The sequence below is a fragment of the Dioscorea cayenensis genome, chromosome 8, assembly GCF_009730915.1.
Source record: "Dioscorea cayenensis subsp. rotundata cultivar TDr96_F1 chromosome 8, TDr96_F1_v2_PseudoChromosome.rev07_lg8_w22 25.fasta, whole genome shotgun sequence".
Taxonomy (NCBI): domain Eukaryota; kingdom Viridiplantae; phylum Streptophyta; class Magnoliopsida; order Dioscoreales; family Dioscoreaceae; genus Dioscorea; species Dioscorea cayenensis.
In genome coordinates this window covers 1,036,140-1,060,012 of record NC_052478.1, presented here as the reverse complement: position 1 = coordinate 1,060,012, position 23,873 = coordinate 1,036,140, and the positions used below count along the sequence as shown (strand labels likewise).

The window sequence follows — 23,873 nt, the reverse complement described above, 5'->3', positions numbered from 1 at the left end:
AGTGAATTTTATTTGTTATTTTACTCAAACAATATTTGTACCATTTTGTGCTTCCTTCTTATACTTGTTGTGTAGTCTCTGCTTCTTTATTAATATATGTGATTTATTAATTTTGCCAAAAAATTAAAAATAAAAAATAAAAACTTGTGAAGTACTTAAATCTAGACTTTTTTGGTGAAATCATTTACCATCTCTCATGGTTTTTTTTAAATAAATATAGTTTATCCATTTTTTTTAAAAAAATCATTTGCCGTGACTGTTTCAATAAAAGGTAAACTAAAATATGGTGTTGCAACTAATAATTTGTTAACAATCCATCAAATGCACTTTGGAATAAATTCTATAGGCTATTCATATTTTTAATTAATTACTTAATTAATTAATCAATTATAAAATCAATACATTAAGTCATCATAATTAGTGTATACGTATGCATCTGTCTTTTGACACCCCTCTTTATGGGGGTAAAGTTTGTCATCTTTGTCAAAAATAATAATAATAATAATAATAATAATAATAATAATAATAATAGGATGCAAGGAATATTGTTGAACAATAAAAACATCAAGTGGATTTCAAGGCAAGTAAATCATCACTGATTAGCACAAAGTACTAGTCTTATCTTTATTATAAATTTATTATCATATTCATCCTGAGACAATAGTTTTTTTTTTTTTCAAAAGAAATCAAGTGATCTTCCTGCTTCATTTTGTTTTGAATTAGTCAATAAGAAAACAATCACAATTGTATAAAATCTTAATAGCATGAATATTATGAATTATTTTAATTGAAATTTCCTCCTCGACCTCGTTGCTAGAGGGGTCGAACCCTCACTCGATTACGATTAACTAGATCAAGAGTATTCTATTATCCTCTAATATGGATATTCTTATATTGTTGTTGTTAGTGAGAGTGGTTTTGTCTCCTCTTCTCTCGAGATCTTCCTCCTTCTCCTGATCCCTTCTTTCTCCCCTCTGCCATGGCAAGCGGGGACAAGACCCACCGCCTTCCGCATCTCAAGTCCCTCCTCCTCCTCGGGTCATGGGCTCGGATGACGCTAAACTCACTCCCACCATTAACTCCTCTCCTCTCCACAACCTCGAGTTCTCAACAAACTCAAAGCCTCTACTACGGAATTCATCAAGGTTGATAATCGATACTCTCGGCCCGAGTCCGGCCGATTTCAAAGCTCCCTCTTTGGCAAATTCTTTGGAAAAACCTCCATCCTTTGATCAAGTTAAATCCATACTCTTGAAGAAGTGGGAGAACCTTGAGAGATCCGGATTTACGATCTCCCCATTGGTTTTCTTCTCATTAGGTGTTCGATCAAAGCTGTCCCTCCAGAGATCTCCCGGGCCGACGGGCGTGGACTATAAATGGCATTATCCTTCAACTCACTCCTTGGCGTCCCATTCTTTGAACCCTCATTCACAAAGCTTACCTGCTGGCTGTTTGGGTCCAACTCCACAATTTACCTATCGAGTTCTGGAGTGGGGATACAATTGAATCCATCACCGATCATCTGGGTAATCTGTTAAAGATCGACTTGATTAACCCTCTCCTAACACGCACCAAATATGCAAGAGTTTGCATTGAAGTTGATCTTTCCAAAACCTCTCGGCAAGGGATTACGGCTTGGTGATGATTTTAACCGATTTTTGTTGTCGCTCTATATGAGCGCTTACCCACTTTCCCTGCTATTCTTGTGGTGTGATCGGACACGGTTCGAATAATTGCAACCGATCACCGACAGAACCGGAAAAATCCAAGGTCTCTCGACCCCTAGCTCTTCGTTAGGGACGGAGGTTAGCCAAGAATTCTCCTTTGGAGGTCGGTGATGTTGGATGCAATAACACTCCTCCCGGTTGGCTCTCGATCCTACTTTTGTCGTCGGGTTCCTTTATCGGGTGACTCGAGAGCGGACTTTGGCCCTTGGCTCCTCGTTTCTGGCGGCATGGTTTTTCCCGACCTCGCGGTGGTGGTGCTGCGTTCACCACCACCTTTGCTCCCGGGATCGGCCAGCCCGCTCGCCGCGAGGGTCGAGGCGATTCGAGGCGCTCGCTCAAAGGACACGTGGCGGTTTTGCGTGGGGAGCGAGTGGGCGGCTTCCCTGTTTCCCACGCCACTTTGCACTTGTCCCGTGTGCGGACTGCTACTCGACATTATCCTCGACCTCACTGGTAACCCTATGTCCGCTAGCGATCACTCGGAGAATCCACTCAGAAATCTTCCAATATTTTTTTGGGAACCCTAAATCTTCTCTTCCCAATAAATCATCCCACCTGGACCTCTCTCCGGTCCCATCCATGAATAAACCCTCTTCCACTTCTACACGCCCACCCTCCTCTTAGTGGAATCGGACCGTTGATTCAACGGTCCCTTTCCCCTCCTCCTGTTCTTGTGCGCTCCATCACGAGGGACCATCCTTCCAATTCCTTTTTCCCTCTCGGGGAACACTCCAGATTGGTAGCTCAAGTCTCGGAGGCTCTTGAAGACGGAACCATGGAGGAAGATAGCGATCAGGATGAAGGTGACTCGGGTGGAGTCGGATGATCGGATGTCGAGAGGAGGATGACACGGATGACTTGATGACCTTAGACCCGGATGCAGAAGAAGCTCGAGAGAAGCCCCTAATTCATGAGGGATCTCTTCTAGCTGTAGAAACCCAAAAAAAGGGAAGAGTTGAGAAGGGAGATCCTGTCCTCCCTTAGCTTGCCCCACTTCTGTTCATTTTTCCTCAGGGAGTTCTTCCTCATATTTATCTCCGTTGTGTTATGATGATTACTAAGCAAATCTGTTGTTGGAACTGCAGGGGTCTCTCCTCCCGAGACACTCTTGCTCGCATTTCTCGTATCATTCGTCACGAAAATATTTCGATCTTCTGCTTGGTTGAAACGAGAGCTAACTCCAATCGCATCAGTAGGTTTTGTTCTAACCTGACTCGCAGCTGGGATTGGGCGGCCATTCTCGCTGATGGGTTCTCAGGTGGCATTCTGGTCTGCTGGAAGAAGGGTTTAGGGTTGGTTACCCCAATCGTCTTCTCTCGTCGTATCCTTCATATCGTCATCTCCTCTAGTTTTTTTAATAAAGTTATCATTTTCAGGTGGTTTATAACTCTTGTCGGTTTACTTCTCGATGTATATATCGGAGCGAACTTTCTAAAATTTCTTTTTATCAACCTCCCTTGGGTCGATCATTGGAGATTTCAACTCTATTCTTTTTCCTAATCGAGCATAAGGGAGGGTCGCTTCTCTCATTATTCTCATAAAAGCTCGTTTTTCCGTAGTTTTGTTGATTCGAATAATCTCTTCGATTTAAATTTTTACGCGCTCGATTCACCCAGTGTAACAACCAATCGGTTTGGCCGAAGATGGGCCCGCCTTTGATCGTTGTATTGCCAACTCGAATTGGATTTCTCGTTTTAACAACTTTACTCTAAAACACCTTTCCCGTAGTTTTTCGGATCACTCCCCCCTTCTTCTATCGGTGTCCCGACTCCATTATTAAAGTCAGTCGTTTTTCTTTTTAAGTTTGAGAATTTTTGGTTGGACTATATTGTCGCCATAGTATTGTTCGGGAAGCTCTCCAATCCCTTCCCATGGTAATCCGCTTCATGTTCTCTCGCATCTTCTCTCTTGTACCAGGTTCAAACTCTCCCAATGGAATCGTCAGCGGACATAATTCTTTGGAGCGAGCACTATCCCAAAGCGGAATCCGATATTTTTTTGATCTTGAAAACTCGATGATTCTTTTTAGTCTCCCAATCTAATTTGGTCGCTCTTTTATGCCAAACTTGCGACTATTCAGCGTCAATTATCATCGTCAAGTGGGCGCAGCGAGCTAGGATCAAATTGATTAGTGATGGAGACAAGAATACCGACTTCTTGCACAATTACGACTCGTTGCGTGCTCATCAAAACCATATTACTCAAATTTCTGATTCTTTCGGGTAATATCTTTAACGATTATTACGGCATTGAGCGAGGCTTTTATAAATTTTACTCTTCCCTTTGGTGCGATTCGGGGAGTAATGATTTAAATAACCTTATCCATGCTTTACACGAGCGACCTTCCAGTATCTCTCATTCGACGGGCTTTCTCTCTTTAGAAGCCTCTAAGGATGAAGTTTTTCGAGCTCTTCTTGATCTCCCCATTGGTAGAGTCTCCGGGTCCCTGACGGGTTTAATGTCGAATTTTTCGGTTCTTTTGGCATGATCTTGGAGATTCCCCGGTTTCAGCTATAAATTACTTTCTTCTTCATTCTCATATTCCCAAGTCCTGGGGCAGAACTTATATTACTCTTATTCCCAAGAAGACTCATCCTAAGTTGGTTTCTGAATTTCGACCCATATCTCTTTGCAATGTTTGCTATAAAAATCTTGTCGAAACTCCTCTCTAATAGACTTAAGCCGGGTTCTCCCTACCACAGTAGGTCGAGAGCAAGCTGGGTTTATTATAGATCGAGGTGCTTTCGACAATGTTATTGTTGTTCAAGAAGTCGTTCACTCTCTTGAACACGATCGTCTCTTCCCCCTAGGATGTTAGTTAAGTTGGATATTGAAAAAGGCATATGATACGTTAAGGCTGGGTGTAATTCTTGCAACCTTGACCAAAAATGAATTTCCGGCTAAATGGATTTCTGGATTAGTTAGGTGTCTCTCTTCTAGTTCTTTCTCAATCTTGATCAATGGTTCTCCCTCCCCTGGTTTTCCTTCCAATAGGGGGTCTCGCCCGAGAGATCCCATCTCTTCTTATCTCTTCATTCGGTTGCTCAAAAACTTTTCTTCAATTATGAGCAGAGCCCTTAGCACCAATATGATTCTCGGCTTTGATCCCAATATCCGCTTAAATTTTAATCATCTTCTTTTTGTCGATGATCTTATTACGATCTCTCGCCACCCGGTCCACGACTCGAATATAAATTTGTGCCTTTCCATCTACTCTAGATTGATCTGGGTAGAATGCCAACCTCTCCAAATCTCAAATTTTTCTCCCATCTTGGTTTAGCAAACGTGTTGCCAATAGCATTTGCTCTATATTAGGCCTTTCTCAATCCTCTTTTCCCTTGACCTATCTGGGCATTCTTGTTTCTCCTAAAAAACTAAGCATTCATTCCTTTAACCCCATGATTGATAAAATCAGAAGTTTATGCAATAGATGGAAATCTCTCAAAGCTCTCTCCAGTCCGCTAAAAACAATTCTAATCAACTCCTCCCTTCTATCTATCCCAACTTACTACCTTTACGCTTACCCGCTTCCCCGAGTGCATGTCTTGAGAAATTACCAAAATAGTTCGGGATTTCTTCCGGTTCAAAAGGTGGCAATGGAAAGGGCATCCATGCTAGTCGCTGGAGAAACACCACTATTAGCAAAGCGAGGGGATTGAGGCCTTCGTAACCTTCTTGTTGCTAAACATTCTCCGATGGCTAAAAAAATGTTTTCAAATATTTGAATGCTGATAATGTTATTTGGGTAGATATTGTTCGTCACAAATATAATTCTTTGAACTTTTGGAGCAATTCCACACCTCCTAAATGCTCTTGGATCTTCAGGGGTATTTGTAAAACTGCATCTCTTTTGAAACCCAATCTCTGGATTAAATCTGTCAATCCTCTAAAAACCTCCATTCTCCATGATCCATGGCTTTTTGAAATTCCATTAGCGTACAAGCCTACTTTTTGAATGTCTTCACGATCGCTTGATAATAATTTATCCATGTGTTTTGTTGATGGTCACTGGGATTTTTGATCTTCTTAGCCACTCTTTTTGGGGGTCATTTGTGTTCTTTAGTCCGAATAATGTCTATATTGATTGGGATAGCAACAATTTGTAGGGTTTGGCATCCCAATCCTAAAGAAAATGAAAAATCTCTTACGAAATCTATCAATATCTTATCTGTGACACTAATCTTGTCCCGATCTGGGATGGTTGGAGGAAACTCTGGTCCCTCCATATTGCTCCGAGAGTTAAACATTTTGTTTGGTTACTCCTGCATGGTAGAGTCTCGACCACGGATTACCTCACTGACATTAATATTGGTCCTCGATCTCTTTGCATCTTTTTGTAATCTTGAATTGGAATCCATTGAACATCTCTTTATTGGTCTGTTGTAAGGTGCAGGCGGTTTGGAATCTTGTTAATCATACTACGGGTTTGCCATATTTATTTTTCGGATCGAGTTTCCTCCGGATTGTGGATTACGAGATTATGGATTCTCTACATATACACTTTCTATTATTGCGACCATGATTTGGTTCTTATGGAAGTCTCGGTGTGAGGCTATCTTCCGAGAATACTACTCCTAATTTCACTAATCTTGGGTCTGTAAAGCTATTGCTCATGTTAATGACTTCAAGCGTGATAATGCCTCCCTCATTTCGGGCAGCGTCTTATTATCAACAATTTCTTGAGCTCGGATGGTCACCTTATGTTCTTCGCATCAAAGCTGGACTCTCTCAATAAGGTTGGCCATCTCGGCTTCTTTCTCACTACTCAAACTTACTCTATCTCTTGTGCGAGGGGCTGCCGATTTGAAGCTAAATCGCTCTTGAATCCGAACTTAAAAGCACTTGGCATTGCCCTCAGATCGTCCCTTGACAGGCATCTTGACCTTCGATACATTCTTCACTGCAATCAGGAGCTTCCGCGTCTGTTGTCGGCCAACAACAACCCCACATCTTGGCGATTCAATCACATTATCAATGACGTTAATCATCTTCTTATTGCCTTGGGCAATCCTTCTCTAATCGAAATTCCCGGTAGATGGATTGCCCCCGCCTTTGCTCTATCCGCGACTGGGTCTAATCTTCATACTTTGAACCTCTTTCTGACTGGCCGGGACCTCCCGCGTTGGATCATGAAGATTTTTGTAGACTTTGGCTTTTCATTCTAACTCACTTGTAGCTTCTCCCTGTTTTATTTTTACTGTCTTCCTTGTTTTCTTTCTCTGTTCTGTCTTTTATTTTCAATAAAAGCTCTTTAAGCTCTTTTTCTCAAAAAAATATGGATATTCTTATCAAATAAGCTTTCTTGTGAATATAATTGATATCAGTACATGTTAAGGTAAGAGAGACCCCTCTGCCCTTTTTGTTCATCCTAGCCATTGATTCCCTTAATGTGATATGTAAATTTTCTCTTTTGTGATATGTCTCTCATGCTGGGTTGCGCCATCTCCAATTTGCAGATAATTTCATCATGTGTGGGGAATTGGAAAGCTTAGGGTTTTCATGCTCATCCTTTACCTATTTGAATGTCTCTTAGGCATTGCTCTTAATTTTTAAAATAGTTGTCTTCTCACTTCTAAGCCACTTTTATGAGACTCCGTGGCTTTTGACCTTCAATTATTCTAGAGCTTAGCTTCCCCTCACCTTCTTTAAGTCTTAATCTCTAGTGAGATACCGTCCTCACCAAAAATTGGATGAAAAATAATTCTAACCATTTGATCAAACTCTCTTCATGGAAAATGAATGCCTCTTTCTTGGCTACAAGTTTACTTTTCTAAACTTGGTATTTTCATCTATTCCAACTTACTAGATGCCAATGTTAAGCTATCTGAGCAATCGATAACACCCACAAGAATTTTATTAAACTTAGGCCTAAAGAGGTGTCGATTAGTGGCCTAGAATTACATATATGAATCTTTTGTACAAGGTGAAGGGGTACTCTTAACCTCAAAAACTGCAGTAATGCTCTTCTAGATAAATGTGGAAGGTTTGTTCTAACCAAAATTGGTGCCAGTCCTAGGGCATTCATTTCAACTACTGTGGCAAAGACTACCCTTGAACCTCTACCATACTCCCTTAATAAGAAAATCTCTATTTTAAGCTAGAATTCTTAACATCTTACTTGTCTCTCTCTTACATTCTGACTGTCATTAAGAATAGAGCCTTTGCTTCATTATTTTTTTTATTTTTATTTTTTTTTTGCAAAAGGAGTTACAAGAACTAAAAAAGAAAAACCAAAGCAAAAAGAGAAGATGGAGAGAATTTTAGAAGTGAAGTTGATGATCTTTGTAGAGGTCAGCAAGAAATCTGGGTCGGTCAAGACCCTTGAGAAAGAGAAAGATCTGTGGGTTAAGGCGTCCATAGTTAGCAAGTTGATCGGCAATCTTGTTGTCCACGTGAGGGATGGCTTCAAAAGCAAATTCAGGCCATCGCTCCAGATTTCTTTAATGTGAGGAATACTGGCAGAGAATCTCCAAGCAATAGCGCTGTTGAAGTCTTCAATCATTTGATTAGCACTGAGGCAGTCGGTGAAGAGCTTTGACTGATTCCAATTTTCTTGCACACATTTATCTAAAGCCAGTTGAACTGCTTTGATTTCCCCTTCTAGTGAAGAACTGGCGTAGCTTCCTCAAGAGCATGCAAGAAGAATTTGATTTAGATTATTAAATATAATAAACCCAAAGCCACACTCATTTGAATCGGGGATCCCATAAAGCATCGAGTATGGATGTTAATTACGATGTGAGATCGAGCCCACCTCGGTGAGACCCGAGCAGACTCATCACAAGCGGGGTATTGTTTTGCTTAGTCGGGAAACTAGCACTCCCGGGAGTCAAACCCGCGACCTAAGCCTTTTGTCTCACTTAAAGTGAGCGCCTCTGTCAAACCCGCGACCTAAGCCTTTTGTCTCACTTAAAGTGAGCGCCTCTCGCTCACTTTAAGTGAGACAAAAAGGCTTAGATCCTTGAGCTTTCCCGGGGAGTGCTGATGTTCCCGACTAAGCAAAACAATACCTGGCTTGTGATGAGTTATGTTTTGGGTCTCACTAAGGTGGGCCGGTCTCTCACACTGAAAGAAGAAACCTAAGGTTTAGAGAACTCCTTTTTGAATAGGCCCTTAGCATTAAAATACTAAGCAGTGTGAGCCCATGAACTCATGGGAATGAGATTTAAATTTGGAGGGAGACTCTGGAATACAAAGGAACATCTTGCCTTACAAATATACCAGGATGTAGTTGCAATAAGAGCTTTGGCAAATACATCAGCTACGCATCAATTAAGCACTTAGTTTAACCAAGCACCTAAGCTAAGGCTATGAGCAAATAAAGGATCCAAACCCAGCATGTTGAAGATGGAATTCCACTAGACAATGACTTTGTTGCAATCCCAGATAACATGCCTAGTAGTTTCCTGATTCAAACCACAAAAATAACATAGAATGTCAGGTAAAACATTAAGATTGTAAAGGAGAGAACAAGGTGGGTAACTTGTTGTGGGCTAGTTTCTAGATGAACATTTTGATTCTGGGAATGACATTGAGACACCAGATCTTGCTAACCTTTCCAAGCATTAATAGGATCCTCAGAGGAATTTAGGTGGTCGAACAATCCTACCTTCGAAGGATTTGGCCACCAGATCCAATCATTTTTAGCCTCAGCAACAAAAGTAATGTTTCCAAGCCCATTAAGATCAAAGTTGTTACCAAAGATAGCCAGATATGCATTGGAATCAATTGAATTATCAAAGATAATCAAGGGAAAGGAACTATTTTCCATCAAATGAATATTAAAGTAGGTAGGTTTGTAACTCACGGGCAAATCCAGAAGCCAAGGATCATGTAAAAACCTAGTAACATTAGGACTGAAAACAAAAATCCGTAAATTTGGTTTTAAAATATCAGCGACCTTGCAAACCAATTTATAAAACCAAGAAGTATTAGAAGAGTTATCCCTATTCTAAAGAGACTAATTTTGGATGAGGAAAAATATGAACCCAAAACTCGTTCTCACAATTTAACAAAGCAAAGAGCTGTTTGGTAGGAACCGTGGGGCCTAATGATAACTACCCGTGTTTGTGATTGAGAGGTCTCGAGTTCGAACCTCTCATATTACAATTCACTTTCTGGGCCCCTTGTGGGAGTTCTGTGTGAGAAATAACTCTCGTTCTCCCCTCCAAGATTACATGACAAGGGATTATCCAAGATTACACCTCCGTACCCGTTTGTTTCATTGCTTTGTCGCTTGTCGACTTTGCCAAGAAAAAGAAGAAAAAGAGCTATTTGGTCAAGAGAGCACACCGAGCATTCCTAAGGTTTCGTAGACCCAAACCCAACTCAGATTTGCTAAGGGTTGCCATGCTCCAACCAATCAAGTGGAAGCCTCCATTCATGCCATTCCTATCCCAAAGGATGTTACGAGCCATTTTTGAGAGGATATCCGGGGACGGAATCCGGGAAGGAAAAAACAAAAAGATAGTGAGTTGGCAACGAGAAGAAGCAACTATTAAGGCGGACCACTCAGCTAGCTTAGGACATGGGCGAGTGGCTCCAGGCCTTAATGTTAGCCTCAGCTTTTTAAGGAGAAAGTTGAAATGATTTTTAGAGAGTCAGTTGGGAGAAATAGGTGTTCCAAGGTAATTAAAAGGGTAATCACCTAAATGAATAGAAGAGAAAGCTTTGGAAACTTTTTTGTTGAACCAAGAAGGCAAGTAAATAGCAGATTTTTGCATGAGTTTCGACTTCCGCCGAAATGTCGAATACATGTTTAAGCAAAAATAAGACATTTCCGGGCTGCTTGCACGAGGCTTTTGGTAATGGGAATGAGGTCATCTTCGAACATAAGATGGTTGAAGTTTGGACTAAAACCAATATCAAACCCGAGAGAAAAATTAATTTTCGAGAATGATTTAAAAATAGCAGATAAGTTTTGAGTCACTAAGAGGAAAAGAAGGGGTGAGATGGTGTCACCTTGACGGATTCCTCTAGTACTAGAGCACCAGGGACTTGGTTGACCATTGATAACGAAAGAGAAAGAAGCCGAAGAGAGATAAGAATCTATCCAAGAAATCCAAATGGCAAGGAAGCCCATCTTTTGTAGGGGTTGCGAGAATGGTGTTCCGCTTAATGATCGATCGAACACTTTTTTCAATATCAATCTTCACTAACATCCTAGGAGGGAAGTGTCGCTCAATGGAATGGGCAATTTCTCGAACAACTAGAATATTATCAAAAGTGGATCTATCGAAGGAATCCGGATTACTCTTGGCTAATCAATTTAGGGATTACTCTTTTAAGACGATTTGCAAGAAGTTTTTAGATAATTTTGTAACAAACGTTACACAAAGAAATCGGGCGAAATCAGAAACTTTTTTAGGGTGATCAATTTTAGGGATAAGGGCAACAAAAGTTTAACCACAAGAGGTTGGAAGCTTGGAGGAGATAGTGAGAGATAGCCTCAAAAAGAGAGTCCCCAATAACATTCCAATAAAAAATGAAAAAAATCAACATTGAAACCATCATGTCATGGCGATTTTCCACGTAGCATGGAACGGAGAAAGCGAAAGATCTCTCCCTTAGAGACTGGTTTGATCAAATCGCTCTCTATTTTCAAAGGTCCAATGTGGGAAAAATCGTCCCAAGAAAGATAAAAAAGAAAAAAATTTGATCACGAGAAAAGAAGGAGGCGAAGTCCAAAGATTTTTTTATAAAAAAAGTAAGAAAAAGTATTTTCAATATGAACATGAGAGGTAAAAGATGTTACCAAAGTTGTCTCCGAGAGATTGGATTTTAATACGAACATGCTTGGCCTTTGTTGTCTTTTGAAAAAGGTCGTATTTGAGTCACCTTGATCAAGCCACTGCATTCTCGCACGTTGAGCCCAAAAAAATGGAGATTTGACACAAGAGGGCAGCATGTCTGTTGTGGAGGGCTCAAAGCCAAATTGATGGCCAAGAATCAGAGAAAGAAGACCCCTCTGCTTCCATATTGCTGATCTCCAACTCAAGGTTTTTCAATTCCACATCAATAGATAGCAAACTTGAAATTCTCCACTGGATGAGGCTATTTTAACACGAGAAATAGCATGAGAGAAAGCATGTATACGAGAGGCAGAGGTGGAGAGATTCCAAGCTTTCAAGATACTCGTATGACAACCATCATATTCAAACCAAGTGTTATCAAAATGAAAAGTTTTATTTTTAGGATAAGAAGAAATAAGGGTTGTAGGAAGAAGGGGGGAGTGGTCTGAATTAGTTCTGGGGAGATGGTGATTGTGTAAGAAGTATAGCTTGAAATTTAATCATGGTTCGCAAGGAAGCGGTCTAAGCAAGCCCAGCGCCGACCAAAGCCATTATGACCATTACACCAAGTATAAGTGGAGCCAACAAAGCCTAGGTCAAAAAGATAGTTAGAAGTAACAAAATCCAAAAAGCTAGATTTATACGAATAAGATCTGAAGTTACCTCCCTTAAGTTCTTGGTTTGATAAGATCGCATTGAAGTCCCCACTAAGAAGCCAAGGGAGGTTTAAGGTAGTCATACATGAGAGAGGGTTCACAGGAGAACCCTCCGAGCATAAATCAGATTGGGAGTTATAGATGATAGACAAAAATCTAAGAAACATCCCCATTAGTGATAACAAGGTTTAAAGACATGCGAGTAGTCGCATCTGAGGGTACACATTCCCGATACTTCGATTCCAAAGAACTATGATTCTACTAGAGATGCCAAGGTGTATAACAACCCACTCCCGGCTTTCTAGCAAACATGCAAGAAAAACAAAGAATTCTATTAAAAATCAGATTTAGTCTCCACATGATAAATTAATAATATTAGGGTGTTAGGAAAAAAATAAAGAAAAATAGAGGATCCGATAGGGAAAAATCAAGAGAGCAATGAGATAATAAAAAAACACACAAGATTTACGAGGTTCGCAGATGTACTCTACGTCCTCGGAAGTGAAGCAGCGGTATTCCTCTTATTCACTCGTCTCTCCTCACGGTTGAGACAAAAAGACTAGGATTACAAATATTTATAGGTAAAAACCTAAATTTATCCAAATACAAACCTATTTGGATCCTAAACCTATCTGGATCCTAAAAATATCCAGATTCTAAACCTATCCGGATATAAATCCTATCCTGATACAAATTACAAGATTATCAAATCATAATCCTAACAAGATACAAATTACCCTTGTATCCTACCGAGGGGGCGTTTCCCCCGCACCCTAACCTATCAAATTGATGCTCCCACAATATGACAGATGTTGTCATGCCACTCCACTCCGTTCCCACATCCGCTCGTTTACTTGTGTATATGAGCCATACACAACATAGGGTTTTGATGAGTGATGAGATCATTAATACGGTCGATGGTTTTAGGATTCGAGGCCCCTTTATAGTTCCAACAAAAAGTTTTAAGAGGGTTCATAGCAAAAAAGGACAGAAAGAAAAGAAATAGAGTTAAGAAGGTGGCACTTGACGCCCTTTCTTTTGCAGAGAACCATTCTTGCTAGGAGCACGCCTCGCCAAAGCTTCCAGTTTAATGTCTTTCTGATAGTGAACGATAAGCATGTCATCGTTAGGCTCTTTTTTCTCTCTAGACTCTTCGTAATCAACATGGGGCTTCGACTCTTTTAATTCCTCCATGGCTTGGTTAGGGAGGCGGAGATGGTTGAAGGGCGCTTTCACTCTATCCACAAGAGAAGCATGCCCACTCTCGTGTGACGATTTGAGAAGACAAAGGAGACAAGGGAGATCGTCGTGGATTCTCATCGAACGAGGGTGCACAAATCTCCATATAGTAGGAAGAGCGAAGATCGCTTAGCTTCTCAATGGCATCAGAAGAACCCGCACCAACCTCCAATGAGAGGGAAGGAAAGTGGACATTAGGGTTTCCAACGTCATCTGAAGCCTCAGGAGTTGGTCAGTAAAAAGGAACATTATCCGCCTTCACATGATATTTGCCTTTATCTTTATGACTTCTTTCTGGAGTTGAAGAAACCAGAGTATTAACAATTGGATTTTCATCGAGATTTGGACTTTGAAAAGCATGGCAGCCCAAGTGGTGGAAAACACCTTTGCCACAACAAAGTGGGCTAGGGTTTCTCATACTGCCTTAGCCGTGACCGTGACCACAAGAACGGCGATTTCGGGGCTTCAACCAAAGTCCAAACTTTGGCAGAGCACCATCTTCAGACAAGCCTTGGTCAAGGTTTGGGAGACCCATTGAACTAGTATTACCAGCCTCGCCAGCTTGCCGAGGTTGATCCTCTACCACCATCTCATGCTCGGAGGGGGCATGGGACAGTTAAGGCTCAAGAGCTCGCTTTCGACTGTCCATAATCGTGCACTTGGTTTCTCTGTGACCAACACGACCATACACCCGTAACAAAAGCATGTAATTTCATAGAGAACAAGAACAAAAAGTTACCTCCATATCGAACCCAGTGCCCTCTGCAAGGTCGTCTAGCCCATTTCAATACACAAACCAGGTAAATTTCGATCTAGAAACGAGATAAGGGTGTGGTCATCGACCTCGAGCACTGCCAAACTAAGATGCTATAGTTTTCAAGGAGTTCACCACTCTAGAGCTCAATAGGAACGTGGTATAGTTGAATCCAAAACTCGTCATTGTTGAGAGCTTCTCAAAGGTAGGCTGGAAGGATTCCTTCCAAGGTGACAACTGCAAGATTCTACCATCTATGGTCCAACGTGTTTTTGAACTCGGACTATGAACTCCTGTAACATATGCCTTTCACAGTGAGACAGTGTTGCCACATTATAAATCTTTTTGCCTCTCTTCAAATTCATTTCAATCCATAAGTATTTCTTTCAATAAATCACACGATTAATCCACTTTCATCATATAAAAATAACAATAATAATTACTACAGGATCTGGCGCCCGATCAGATTCAGGAGTAGTCCGTTTCCTTCTTCTCTGAGCTGGTCTGTGTCTCCATATGGTTGACTTGCCGGGTTTCGATTGCTCCTCTTTTATCTTCCTTTTTCGCTTTCGTTCTCTCGTTATTCTCATCCCCGGTGAGGATAACGTACTCTCTTTGCTTTCGAGTGTTTGTTGTATTTTCATTTAGTACTTTGTTCTTGGGCTTTCTCTTTTTAATAAATTTGTGGTTTATCCATTTTATTCAAAAACACAAAAATAATTACTACACCACAGTATAGGTTAATAGATTAGCTCGAAGGAAGATTCCTCTCAGAAAAATAAATAAATAAATAAATAAATAAATAAGGGTTGGAGGAGGCGCTATGACCTGTGATGAGTCAACGAGAACAAAATTAAATGCTATTACTTTTCTTGGGCTGTAATAACTTGTCTTTTTTTCCTTAAGGACGTAATTCAGCTGTAGACAGACTAGAACTTTGAATCCTTCAATGCTGGATGCTCTATGGAATCATTTCCAACCACTTCTCAGTCTCATAAGATTAGAGGCAAACATCAAGTAAAGATGGACGGGCCACTTTTAACCCATTTCTTATGTTTTTTTGCTATGAAGTCGCACTAGTCGTTTTTTTCATCACTGTAAAAAGGCATTATCTATCAATAGCGTGAATAGAAATAATGGACCACAAAAAGACAAAAAGGCTTCAATGGGACTGCATCAGATAATTGGTTCTCCTATGACACAAGATTTCATCCTCGCTACCTGAAAAATTAATTCTCTCTCTCATCTCCATCTCCATCTCCGTCTGAATTCTCTTGAACTGCAGTGGCTTGCTCTATTTAAGCTAGAAGTTACCCCTCAAAAGGAGAACGCTTCGCAGTTACGCTTCATCCTTTTTAGGTAACTTTTTTAAACTATTAAAGAGCTTTCTGGCATAGAATGAACAATATATCTAAAGGCTTGGCAGCTTGAGTTCCATGCTTTGCACCTCATGCACCACAATTGCACATCTCTCGATACGGGAAATCTATCTAGCTAGTTCTAATTAAGTTTCTAACTTCTAAGTACGTAGCATGTCAAATATTGTCTACCTTACAGTAGTAATTCAATCACCCAACCGACCTTATTGTGGCCATTTTAAATATATTATATATATGTCGTTTACAAGGCATTAGACGGTTTGAATTGATTCTGATCTTCAATGATTAACTAGCAACTTGATTTTTTTAATTTACCAAGTCACACCTCAAAAGCCAGCCACTTTGAAAATATTCACGGGAATAATTCCTCATGCTCCTGATAAGTTCCTTGCATATACCTGCAGAAATGTCTGCTGAGAAAAACAAGCTTCTACATACCATTGTCCATCATCTTTGTTCTACTTGTGAGTCCAAATATCCAGCATTCTTTGGGAGGCGACACTCTTTCATGGTGTCAATCTCTAACGGGAGACCAGACTTTGGGTGTCCAAGGAAGGTCATTTTGAACTGGGATTCTTCTCACCAGGTAATTCTAAAAAAATATTACATTGGCATCTGGTACAAAAAAAGGTTTCACCACAAACAGTCATCTGGGTAGCAAATAGAGAGGTTCCGATCTCTAACACTTCGTCTGCGGAGCTGAAGATGACCGAAAATGGCAACCTCGCTCTCAGCAGCAGCAGAGCTTGTGTGGTCAACCAAGTCAACATCTTATCCAGCAAATTCTACTGTTGCCGTGATTCTTGACACTGGCAACCTTGTTCTGAGAAACAAATCAAACTCGTCTGCCATAATTTGGCAAAAGTTTTGATCATCCAACTGACACTTGGGTACCTGGAGGAGGGGTTGGCATGAACAAGATCACTGGTGAGTACCAGAGCCTGATATCTTGGAAGAACTTTGAGGATCCATCTCCCGGACCATTCATTTTACACTATAGACCCCAGTGGTCTAAAACCAGTTTCTATTACAGTGGAATGGGATTGAGACATACTGGAGCAGCGGCGTGTGGAACGGTCACGCCTACAGTGGAATACCAGGCATGGATCAAAGTCCTTATTTTGTGAGTAATTTCACTGATAACAATGAGAGGAAGCAATGCACACTGACTTTCAATATGAAAGATGCATACACACGAGGTATGCTGGATTCGTCTGGGCAAGCCAAACAGTGGCTGTGGACAAATGACAGCCAAAAGTGGGCAGTGGTAGGGTCTCAACCAGCAGATCCATGCGACATTTACTCCGTTTGTGGCACTTTTGGCCTCTGCGACAGCAACAGCAAAACATTTTGCTCTTGCCCCCAAGGTTTTGAGCCAGTGTCTTTTACAGAATGGAACCTGAATGACTGGAGTTCTGGGTGCCAAAGGAAGACCAGGTGGCCATGCAGTAAAAACAATAATTCTTCAAATAGAGGCAAAGAAGGGTTTCTGCCGATGTCATTCAAAAAAATACCCACAGGATCACAACCACTGGAAGTTAGCAGCGCTGAAGAATGTAGAGTAGCATGCCTGACAAGTTGCTCTTGCACTGCCTACTACTATGACCATCAATGTTTGATATGGAATGGAGATGTTAGAAATCTTCAGAAAAACAGTAACGCAGGAAGTCTTTATATCCGCCTCGCAGTTTCTGATATCCCAAGTACGGGCAAAAAGAAAAGCACCAGAGTGCTCATTATAGGCTTGTGCTCAGGGTTAGCAGCAGCCTTATGTATCACAATGGCTTTGTTTCTCTGGATGTTCCTGAGAAAAAGGCAAGATAGAGGAATGGTGTCAATTGAAGGCGTCCTTGTCCAGTTCAAATACTCTGATCTTCGCCGGATGACCAAGAACTTCTCGGAGATGCTTGGCCAAGGAGGATTTGGCTCTGTTTTCAAAGGTGCACTGCCCAATATGACTGCAATAGCTGTGAAACAACTCAGAAGCATTGTGCGACAGGAGAAGGATTTTCAGACTGAAGTTATCACGCTGGGCAGAATTCAGCATATTAATTTGATTCGTCTCCTCGGATTCTGCTGCGAGGGCACAAAAAGGTTGCTGGTTTATGATTACATGCCGAATGGATCTCTTTGATCATCATCTTTTTTTAACAGGAATGATGTTGTCCTAGATTGAGAACCAGATACCAGATAATTATCGGGGTTGCTAAAGGATTAGAGTACCTGCATGAGAAATGTAGGGACTGCATTATACATTGTGATGTAAAGCCAGAAAATATACTTTTGGATTCTGATTTTTGTCCAAAGGTGTCTGACTTTGGCATGGCAAAGCTCATCCATAGGAATTTTAGTAAAGTGTTAACGAGCATGAAGGGGACCTTTGGCTATTTAGCACCAGAATGGATTTCAGGCCAACCAATCACGCCAAAAGCTGACGTCTACAGCTATGGTATGATGCTTTTCGAAGTGATATCAGGCAGGCGAAACAGTGATCAATCTCGGAGTACAAACAACAAGTATTTTCCAGTCTGGGCAGCAGCCAAACTCACTGAAGGTAACACCCTTAGCTTGTTAGATGAGAATTTGGCACATGATGCAGACATGGAGGAGCTAACCAGAGCCTGCAAGGTGGCTTGTTGGTGTATTCAGGAAAATGAGGCACATAGACCGTCAATGGGAGTGGTTGTGCTAATGCTTGAGGGAGTCATGGAGGTGAACTTGGCTCCAATTCCCTCTTTCCTTGTGCAACTCATAGAAGGTCAGGGTTCTCATACTCTCTCTGGATGAGAACTCATTCATCTATTGGTTGAAATTTCTGCTTTGCAGGCATACAGTGATGTACTTGGATCTAGATTTTAGTAAAGCCATTTTTCCGTGTTCTTTTCTATAAGAAATAAACAAGAATAAGGCGCTGAAACAATTCATCAAAATTCAAATATCAATATTAATCTCATCAAATGTGTTGACTGAAAAAGTTAGTGCATGGTTTACTTTTTAATGAATGTGGTTCATCCACCTTTTCAAGTTAGTGCATGCAACATTGCAATTTATAATCTCAAGATCAATAGGGATGCAATGATTGTTAAACCATACATCCAGTCATGGAATTTTAAGCAAGCAAATTGTCACTAGTTAACATGAAGCACTACTCTTTGCGCTTAGTCTGTGAATTTATTGTCAGATTCACCCTGACGCTATAGTTCAATCTTTTCTAAAAAAATTTCGTCGATCTTCCTCTTTTAACAATTCACATTGAATTAGTCATCAATAAAAAAAAAAATTACAACAACATCAAATCATGATAGCACGAACGATATGAAGTTGTTTGAAGCAGGTCAGAGAAACCACGAAATTTAGGAAAAACTGAAATTAGTTGTTACCTTCAATCTTCATAGTCTGGAAACTTGGTTTAACCTTTAGCTTTCTTGCATTTAGAGGGACTAGGCGATTGGCATCCATTCCAGATCTGTGATTACTAATGAAATGTATAGACTGATTTTATCATGTGTCATCTAACAACAGGGGCTACAGATGTTTGAGGATGGCATGTGAATCTTAAAATGAGCTCAGTGGTAGAAAAGTAGTTAGCAGATTTGAACTATAACCTACCAAGCATTCCTCATTAGAATCCAAATTAACTATCCAATAATCCACTGTTAGACTAACATCTGAGGAATCATTATCTGTCCACATCTCAAAAGTCAATGCAAATTCACTAGATATCACTGACTTGTTCATATCCCCAATTTCTTTAATTGCCGCATTCAGCACGGATTCACTGGCTTCGAGCGGTTAGAAGAAAAAAAATATATTCAAATGACACCGTGATCCCCAGGTTAGGTGCTGGTGAACACATTGAACTATCATATAAATTGCTGATCCTCCAATGGTGAGGCAGCATGACCTGGTGTTGATACCTTGTAACATTTTCATGGTCAGAAGTGTGACTCTTTCAGACATGGATAAGAAGTAGAAGATAATGTTTCTGACACTTAAATAATCCTGGTGCCCCTGGATGACAGTTCATTGGTTCATTCTGTATGGCTGCAGAAATGTTTCGGGCAGTGCCTTGTTTCTCATGTTCATTGTTGTTTCTCTTGGTTCTGTTTGCAAGCCCTCATTGTCCAGCATTGTTCCGGAGGTGATACCATTTCGTGGAGTCAAAGTCTCAATGGAAACCAGACTATTGTGTCCAAAGAAGGCCACTTTGAACTCGGATTCTTCTCACCAGGTAATTCTAAAAAAACTTCTACATTGGTATCTGGTATAAAAAGGTTTCACCACAAACAGTCATCTGGGTGGCAAATAGAGAAGTTCCCATCTCCAACGCTGCTTCTTCCGAACTAAAGATCACTGAAAACGGTAACCTGGCTCTTCTTGACCATAAAAAGGCCATTGCATGGTCATCCAAATCAGTATTGCATCAAGCAAATTCCACCGAGGCAGTGATTCTTGACACTGGTAACCTTATACTGAGAGATAGCTTGAATTCATCCAGCATAATATGGCAAAGTTTTGATCACCCTACTGACACCTGGGTGCCTGGAGGATGGCTTGGAATGAACAAGATTACTGGCGAGTACCAGAGCCTCACTCCTTGGAAGAACTCAGAGGATCCAGCCCCTGGACCATTCATAGACACCATTGACCCCTAGTGGTCTGAACCAGTTCCTGCTAATGTGGAATGGAACTGAGGGTATATTGGAGAAGCGGAGTGTGGAACGGCTACAGCTTCAGTGAAACCCCTGGAATGAATAGGGATCCTGACTACATCACCAATTTTACTGATGACCATGAGAAGAGGGTGATCACACAGGCTACATCTTTCAAAGATGTTTACATACGAAACATGATGGATACGTCTGGACAGAATAAACAATGGCTGTGGACAATTGAAACTCAAGCGTGGATGGTGGTCTGGTCTCAACCAGCTGCATGTGATGTCTACTCTGTTTGTGGTGCCTTTGGCATCTGTGACCTCAATAGCAAAACCTTAGTGTTCATGCCCCTTGGCTTTTAAAACCAGTATCAGCAAGGGAGTGGGACTTGAATGATTGGAACCCGGATGCACAAGGAAAAACAAACCTGCCATGCAGTAATGATAACTCCACTGTCGCAGAAACGGAAGGCTTTCTAGAGATGTATATCACAAGATTACCACCAGGATCACAACCACTGACAGGTCTCACTGCTGAAGAATGCAAACAAGCATGCCTCAAAAGTTGTTACTGCACAGCCTACTCTTATGGCAGCGGATGCTTAATATGGAGTGTGGATCTCCGAAACATTGAACAGAGTAGGAGTCAGGTCAGTATCATTTACATCCGCCTCACAGCTTCCGATCTGCCCAGTAAAGGAAATGAAAGAAAAAATATTGTACTAATCATTATCGTAGGCTTATGCTCAGGCATAGCAGTAGTCTTCGGCATCACAGCGATGGTTTTTAGATGGATGTTTATCAGAAGAAGGCAGCACAAAACAAAAGAACCAATTGGAGGCACCTGTGTAAAATTCAAGTATTCAGATCTCCGGCACATGACCAAGAACTTCTCCAACAAGCTTGGCCAAGGAGGATTCGGCTCTGTTTTCAGAGGCACCTTACCCAGTTTGACTGATATAGCTGTGAAACAACTCAATAGCATTACCAGACAAGACCAAGGCTTTCAGAATGAAGTTATCACACTGGGCAGGATCCAACACATTAATCTGATTCGTCTCCTCGGATTCTGCTGTGAAGGCACAAAAAGATTGCTGGTTTATGAATACATGCCAAATGGTTCTTTGGATCGTCATCTTTTCAACAGGAAAGGTATTGGACTAGACTGGAAGACGAGATACCAAATAATTGTCGGAGTTGCTAAAGGATTAGAATACCTGCATGAAAAAAATGCAGGGACTACATTATACATTGTGATGTAAAGCCAGAAAACATACTTTTTAGATTCTGACTTTTTGTCCAAAAAGTTTCCGACTTCGGCATGGCAAAGCTCATCCACAGGGACTTCAGTCGGGTATTAACATCCATGAGGGGAACTGTTGGTTATCTTGCACCAGAATGGATTTTAGGCCAACCAATCACACCGAAAGCTGATGTTTACAGCTTCGGTATGATGCTCTTCGAAGTGGTTTCAGGCAGAAGAAACACAGACCAATCTCAAAGCACAAACAACAATTATTTTCCGGTCTGGGCGGCAAGGAAACTCAACGAAGGTGATGTTCTTAGCTTGTTAGATGAGAATTTTACACAAGACAGAAATATGGAGGAGCTGAGCAGAGTTTGCAAGGTGGCTTGCTGGTGTATTCAGGAAAATGAAGCAGAAAGACCATCAATGGGAGTCGTTGTCCTAATGCTCGAGGGGGTTGTGGAGGTGAACCTGGCTCCAGTTCCTTCACTACTCCTGCAATTAACAGAGGATCAGGGTTCCATCATTTACCAAATGGGATCACATGTCGCAGACACTTCAATGGAAACTTAACAATGTTTCTCAGCCGATGATATATAAGTCATTTACCCCAGTTAAGGTTTGAGTAAGACTTTTGTATAGTTGTATCATGGCTACTCCTTCGCTACAAGTGAATGCATCTGCATGTAAGATAATTAAGTGATTAAATTCTGTGTACCTCTGTCCATGTTTTGTATTTCTCCAGGATGATCTATCCCTTGCTTCCATCTTTATGCTATGTACTCTTGCTATGTTGCTTAATAAATGTAAATTATCCACTTCTATTATATAAAGAAAAGGTGATTCAATACATTGCACTAGTGCTATGGAACGATTTATCTTTATCCAAATGAAGCAATAATAGGTTTTGAATGCCTTTGATCTTGAAGTCGACTTCCAAAATGGGGCATCCAATTTGCGGAGATCCCATCTCTATCCACATTAAATGATAGTGGGAAATATTAGCATCAGACAGAAAGGTTCAGAATGATATGTAGAATGAAATTGCATCCCTCTCCACACTAAAGGCAGGAATACCATCAAAGTTTACAGACAGATCATCAGCATTATAAAATAATAATCACATTAAAATCAAGAAGGCATGCTAAGTTTATTCTAGATGTTCTTCGGAACATAGAATCAGCATTATAGAATGCAACTGACATCAACACATGTACACACAGTTTATTCGACGCTTCCTTCTCAGCAAATGTGATTATCTTCTGTTCAACAAACTTCAAACTCTTTATCAAAAAATAAAAAAAAATTATCAAACACAAATCATCATCATTAAGACAGCAATAAAAAGATTTAACTAAGAAACTTTTGTTAGTTGTTAAGCTCCAAGGTTAAAAAGTTCTCAAAACAAAAGAATACTATGGCTAAGATGACCATATTAAGTTAAAGATGGGTGAGGATCAAAAGAGCTTCCCAAATAGAGAGACATTAAAGGAAAATGATTGACAAAAAAATTCCGGGAAGGATGACAAAGGTCAAGAGGTGATTATTAATGGGAATAACAATTGACCAACAATTTCTCAAGAAGGAAGTAGAACCCATTCCTAATAACGGGGCACACATCTTGACAGAATGCAGCTATATAGAGTGTGATAACGGACTCTATAATGATGAATTTCATACTTTTTATATTAACAAAGCACTTTAATCAAAAGAAAAAAATAAAATCCTAGTCATGCACATTGATAAAAATGCAGCCATACTTGCGTGTATGCAAATCGGACTTAAAAATCAGTCAACCATTTGTTCTTCAAATTTTCATATGCTCATCAAACTTGGCATCACTTTTATTTCCATCTTTGCCAGACGCTCTTCCCCTCCACAAGCACTGATCTTTGGAGCATTTAGAGGGATGTATGATGAAAATAGGGGATGTATGTTGTTTATCCATTTGTTTTTTTAAAACAAACAAAAACATCAACCTAACTAAATACTTTGTAAAAATCTATAACAAAGCAGAGAAAAAAGGACACTCACTAACTAAAGAGAGGGTATATTTGAAGAGCATAATAGTTAAAAAAAGTGAACACAAAGCCAGAAAAAAAGAACATACTCTTTGATGTTGATTTCTATCAGAAGTTGGTCGCCTTCCTCGACGCAGAGCATATTCCAAGGTTTTTTTTTTGAAAAAGTGACATTTGAAGATTGTTTCCTGCAAACAACCACACAGCTGATCAGATCTATATATATATTGTTCATAGATCATTTTGGCAAAGAATTGTTTAACTGTTGTCCAATTGAAAATAAAAAAAAATAAAAAAAAAAGTGCCACGTTTACCAGTAACGTATATCATGGTGTTGTCCTCACTCTCTGCGGTTAACCTCATAACAGTACGTGGCCAATTCCCATTCGCTGCCTATCTGTGC

The 23,873-nt window shown here is 40.5% G+C and overlaps 2 pseudogenes; both read left to right on the top strand.

The window, feature by feature from the left end:
• The first annotated feature begins 1,837 nt into the window (after positions 1-1,837).
• LOC120266786 lies at positions 1,838-18,399 on the top strand (annotated as a pseudogene).
• Positions 18,400-19,432: 1,033 nt separating this feature from the next.
• LOC120266785 lies at positions 19,433-22,052 on the top strand (annotated as a pseudogene).
• The last annotated feature ends 1,821 nt before the right edge of the window (positions 22,053-23,873 follow it).